Below are 6,080 nucleotides of genomic sequence, written 5' to 3'. Positions count from 1 at the left end.
AAACATAAAACAAAAGTGGAATATAAATAGACTATGCTCCCTAGTAACTATTACAGCCGTACTTAGCTATCCTTCATTAGCTTATTGCATTGAGCAAACTGTAGCCTTTTCTATGACTTTATTAATTAAATCAAAAGTTTTTTAATTTCAAGCATTTTGCCTCGCATTTGATTTGAAAAGCATTTTACTGATCGCATGACTTGAATGCAGAATGCGCAACTTTAATCGCTCTGACTCATTTGTGTTTTTTCCTATTTGAAACGCAACTAAAGTGTTCATTTATTTATTTGTATAAATTATGTTTGCCCCAAGAAAAATGCAAAGCACTTCTGGAATATTTCAATATTTGAATTAAATTTTAAGCTACCTCTCTAAATAATCCCTTTTTGTTCAGGAGTGTGAATATTATCTGAAATTTACATTACTTGGGAAAGAAGTGACCCTATCTGACAATAGTGCAATACTTGCAAATCAAAAGGTAGGCACTAGTTATGATACTGGACACTTGGGTGCAATATTTTAATTAGTACATTTGCCGGAACTGTGGGCATCATTTATATACAATGATATTCCTCCAATCTTTACTGAGACAGGACATTAAAATAAATCTCAAATGTGTTTACAACAAGGAGAACGCATTGGCGAAGAAAGTCTGTGCAACCTCTGAGTTAAAATGTTAATTATTAATTAGTCAAATTATGTGCACCCATTCAAAATCATTCCCCTCCACTGTGGTACACTAGGCCCCTGTACAGCCCATTTCTCACACTTCCCATCCTTTTCCCTCCCTCCCAGAACTGTGATAGGGTCCCCCTCTATCTGCACATTGCACCCCACTGACATCCACATGCAAAGGATCATCCTCCAGCATGATGACACCATCAACTACGAAGGGCTGTTCTCTCTGTGACACTCTGGTCCACTCAAAAAGCAGTTATTGGGAGGGGGGTGTGGGGGGGAGGAATGGTGGGACAGCCCTTGGGCGCGATCTTGCAGCCCGTTCACACTACTCCCACGCTGCAGCGAATGTGGAGAATTTGCAGCCCAGCCAAAACACCGTTCACTGCAGCGGGATGGGAAAATCCCGCTGGCATGAACGGTTGAAAAATTCCGGCCAATATATTTTTATTCAGTATATTTGAATTATGCCAGCAAGAACTGTTATGAAGTATACATGTTGATATTATTTAAAGGGTAGCTAAAATATAGCTGGGCTATATTTTATTTACTGCTTCCATATTTACCTCTACTGCTCCCAAAAGAAACCTCATTTGCTGCAATCGAGGAAGGTAATGGTGGAGCAGTATTGTTGCAGGACTAGTTATCCAGAGACCCAGGAAACCCGGGTTCATGCGCGGGGGTGGGGGGGGGGGGGGGGGGGACTAGTTATCCAGAGACCCAGGAGACCCGGGTTCATGCGGGGGGGGGGGGGGAAGAGGAGAAAAACCTAGAAATCGTCCTGTTAAATTTAGCAGCAGGACTTCATTATCATTTCAGCTAGGAACCAGTGGGGACAGTCCCAAGGATTGGGATTTCATAAGGGGGTTGTGAATTGGACTGACCATTGGGAGGGAAAGTTGTGGGTCTAAGGGTGGGGATTGGTGATCAACAACATATCTCGGCAATGAAGAGAGGCCATGATTGGCAGGTTTGCTTTAGGCGCTTTCCTACTTCTCTTGGCTCCCAAGCAGTGCTCCAAAAAGCAGTTAACCGTGGAGCCAGCTACTCCAGTGTCCATTTAGTTGCAGCTTTCCTGAGTCCTGCAGAACTTGGTCAGCAACCATTATGTGTCCCAACTGCAGTGGGAACCTGATTTAAATATTAGAATCCCAACTCTCCAAGGTGGCTCACAGGACACTGTCATAACATGAATGGCAAGTGTGTAGACATTAATAAGTTCGAAATTTCTCATTTTAATTCTCTCCCTCTCACAATGTGTAGACACGAACTTTTCCATATTTCTTTTCCCTTTTGTTATACTTCAATTTCACTAACCAAAGATTTTGAGCCAATCAGAGTGAGAATCTTTGAATGTTTATTATCACATTGCCGTGTGGTTATACAATATAGAAGTATAAATTTGAAAGGAATGAAGCCACAGTGTATATTTTTGTGTACTGTGTTGGAAAGAGTATACACTGTGAGAGTGCTTTAAAATAAAGAACAAACTTTAGGGCAATGGGCCTGAAATATTGGCCACATCCGCTATGGAGAACACAAAGAAGTTAGGTCCATTCGCCAGAATGTTACCATGGAGTTCTATAAAATGCGGTAATATATTTTGTACTTGTATCATATATTTATGGTCAGTTTTAATTGAGTAAAGCTGTACAACTATGGTTTTTAAAAACTTAACTCTGAATTTGACATATGGACAAATGCACGTAGATGTTTATGCTGCATATTTCCAACATTTTCTATTTTTAAATTTTTATTTCCAATATTCAGTTTTTCTTTTCACCTCCTCTCAACATAAATAAATACTAATTATTTTAAGACATAGGCTGGAATTCTCCGATTTCATTTGCCCTGTCACCGCGAAAATGAAAGAATTTAGCGCTCAGCGGAGTGGGCGAGGTCGGACAATTTCAGGATCACCGTTGACCAACGGACAAATGAACACTGCACTTTATTCCAAATATAATAATGAGTATGGTGCGCTGATTAAAATTAAGTCTCCACAACACAAAATTCATTATTCCAGATAACAATTAAATACCTACTTCTTGCTGCTGTCTCCAGATATTCAGTATTAATAACGAAAGGTGACTGCTGCATTATAAAGTTTGAGAAGTGTTATCATAGGACCCCTGCAGTGCAGAGGAAGCCAATTGGCCCATCAAGTTTGTACTGACTCTCCGACATAGTATTTTACCGAGGCCCTTTCTCCCGCCCTATCCATGTAACCCCACACAGTCCCCATGGCTAATCCACCTAATTTACACATCTTGGCACACTAAGGGGCAATTTAGCATAGCCAATCCACCTACTCTGCATGTCTTTCGGACTGTTTGAGGAAACCGGAGCACTCGGAGGAAACCCACGCAGACACGGAGAATGTGCAAACCTCACACAGAGAGTGATCTAAGCTGGGAATTGAACCAGGTCCTTGGTGCTGTGAGGCAGCAGTGCTAACCACTGCGCCACCATGCCACCGTTAAGGAGAAGCTGATGTAAATTGGATAATAGGTAAAAATAAGTTTCAATTTTAAAATTGGCAGCTTAATCCATATGTGGAAGGGAGATTGGCGGAACCAGGGAACTGACATTTTTACTGTTGTTTAAATATCTGTTGTTAATAGCTGTCCCAGCTCTGTAAGCTGTTGAAAATGTGCTCAGTGACCTGGGTACGGGCATCATACAGATCATGTTGGAGTTTTGTGGGGACGCATTATCGTGGGTGAGGGATCTAGCTAGCTGGCACAAAGGCCCTTTTGGTTCTTCCAGCCACCACGCCTGGTCAGCTTATTTAAATAAGCATTTAAATATACTTCGTCAATTTCAAGCCAGATTCTCCCTGCTCCTGGGATTCTCCGACCCTCAGGCACAGTGAGAACCCGGCAAGAATCACTATTGGTCTCCACAAACGAAGACCAGGTATGATAGCCACGCTGGGGGGCTGAGGCCATTGATCCTGTTCTATCTGAAGTTAGTTTTTATCTGTACAAGACTGATAGAAATTGCTAAATTTTTGGAATTTAAAACGCTTAATTCATTTGATTAAATGGGCAGCATGGTGGCACAGTGGTTAGCACTGCTGCCCCACAGTGCCAAGGACTCGGGTTCAATTCCCAGCTTGGGTCACTGTCTGTGTGGAGTCTGCACGTTCTCCCTGTATCTGCATGAGTTTCCTCCAGGTGCTCCGGTTTCCTCCCACAGTCCCAAAGACGTGCTGGTTAGGTGCATTGGCCGTGCGAAATTCTCCCTCAGTGTATTCGAGCAGGTGCCAGAGTGTGGCGACTAGGGGATTTTCACAGTAACTTCATTGCAGTGTTAATGTCAGCCTATTTGTGACACTAATAAATAAACTTTTTTTTAAAAACTTAAACTCAAAACCTAAACAAAGCAGGTCAAAGCCAGGTAAATTGAATCAAAGCTTAACTGAGAAGCAGAAGAAGAGTATTAATACATAGGAATATAAAAATCGGAAAACTAACTTAATAGAATTTGCAAAAAAATTGACATCTTTGAAGTGCCAAAAATGATTTCAGATTGTATTCTTCCTCATGGGGGATTTTATATGTACACAAAGAATATCAGTTACTTTGATGGGATAACGACATTAGGTTAATGGTTTATTTTCCTCAATGTATGTATTTAATGTTTTGATTTTAAAGTGAAATGTTATTCTATTGTCCCTATATTAAACTATTAAAATCGATTGTAAAATGAGGTGCTTACTCTTTAGATGCCTTGCTTTTATAAGACCACGTGTTTAAATTTATACGTATGTCCTTTTCCTGTACTTTGCACTGTTTTTCCAAACTTTTACAATGAAACTTTTGTTCAAAGATTGAATGTGGTGGGAAGTGTGGTAAGTGTTTGTAATGTGGCTTATAATAAATATTTCTGTCTCATCCTGCAATACATTCTGTTTGCTGTTGTAACCACAGAGAGGCGAATGATCATTTTGTGACCTCTGAATTCGAGTTTGAATTCCAACTGAAATAAATGGATTCAAATACTTTCATTACACTTAAACCAATCAGTAAGTGTATAAAATATAAGCAAGTTCACATTCATGCAAATGTACCTTGCAAAGAAGTGCGGGTTAGGTGGATTGGCCATGATAAATTGCCCCTCAATGTCACGGGGATTAGGAGGGCAAATACGTGGGGTTATGGGGATAGAACCTGGCTGGGATTGTTGGTGCAGGCACAATGGGCCAAATGGTCTCCTGCACTGTAGATCCTATGATTCTGTTTTTTTTCCCCCAAATTTTAATTGTAGAGCAAAGAGTCAAGAAGTGGGTGGCACGGTGGCACAGTGGTTAGCACTGCTACCTCACAGCACCAGGGATCCGGGTTCGATTCCCAGCTTGGGTCACTGTCTGTGTGGAGTCTGAACGTTCTCCCCCAATCTGCAAGGGTTTCCTCCCACAGTCCGAAAGATGTGCTGGTTAGGGTGGATTGGCCGTGCTAAATTCTCCCTCAGTGTATCCGAACAGGTGCCAGAGTGTGGCGACTAGGGGATTTTCACAGTAACTTCATTGCAGTATTAATGTAAGCCTACTTGTGACACTAATAAATAAACTTGAAATATTAAGCAGCTGTGATAAACATGTGATATCTGCGTAGCAGTTTCCAACACCAACTCAAATAATTAATTGAGGAGTTGTAGGAAGTTTGAAGACTTTGAGGCAATTGAGTTGTGACGACAGGCAGAATGCACAATATTGTTTAGAAGAGGACCAGAGAAGCAGAAGGCTATGACGGAAGGGTTGCTGCATCCGATTACAGCAGATTGTTCCAGCAGTTGGTGTAAATGGCTGTTTCTTGTGTCAATACGAATTGGAGCATGGGGAGCCAATGATGGTCAATTAGGGTAAATTAGCAGCACCCTGCACTAATTAGAAGTGATGTGGAGATGCCGGCGTTGGACTGGGGTGAACACAGTAAGAAGTCTCACAACACCAGGTTAAAGTCCAACAGGTTTATTTGGTAGCAAATACCATAAGCTTTCGGAGCACAGCTCCTTCGTCAGATGGAGTGGATATCTGTTCTCAAACAGTGCAAACAGACACAGAAATTTTTCTGATCCTACTAGACTGAAAATTCAGCTTGACCATATCTTGTGTTTAAGTAAATAACTGAACACAGAACAGGATTCAAACAGACTATTACTAGTCAGAATGCTTCAGAGTCACACTCCATGATACATTTACTCAGTAAGCAGTCTTTTCTCTCTACCATGCAGAATGGCAAGCTGTTAAGACAACATTCAGGATTATTCTGCTGCCTCTTCATTCTGTAGATTTCTGACATGTTCAGCTTTAGCAGGGACACCAGGTGTCCGGTGACAGGTTGATTTCAATGAGAATAAGAACTGAGCAAATTGTCTAATGGGTGGTTGGCCCTGCT

The sequence above is a fragment of the Mustelus asterias genome, chromosome 23 (assembly GCF_964213995.1).
Source record: "Mustelus asterias chromosome 23, sMusAst1.hap1.1, whole genome shotgun sequence".
Classification (NCBI taxonomy): Eukaryota; Metazoa; Chordata; class Chondrichthyes; order Carcharhiniformes; family Triakidae; genus Mustelus; species Mustelus asterias.
Note: the sequence above shows the minus strand (reverse complement) of the source record.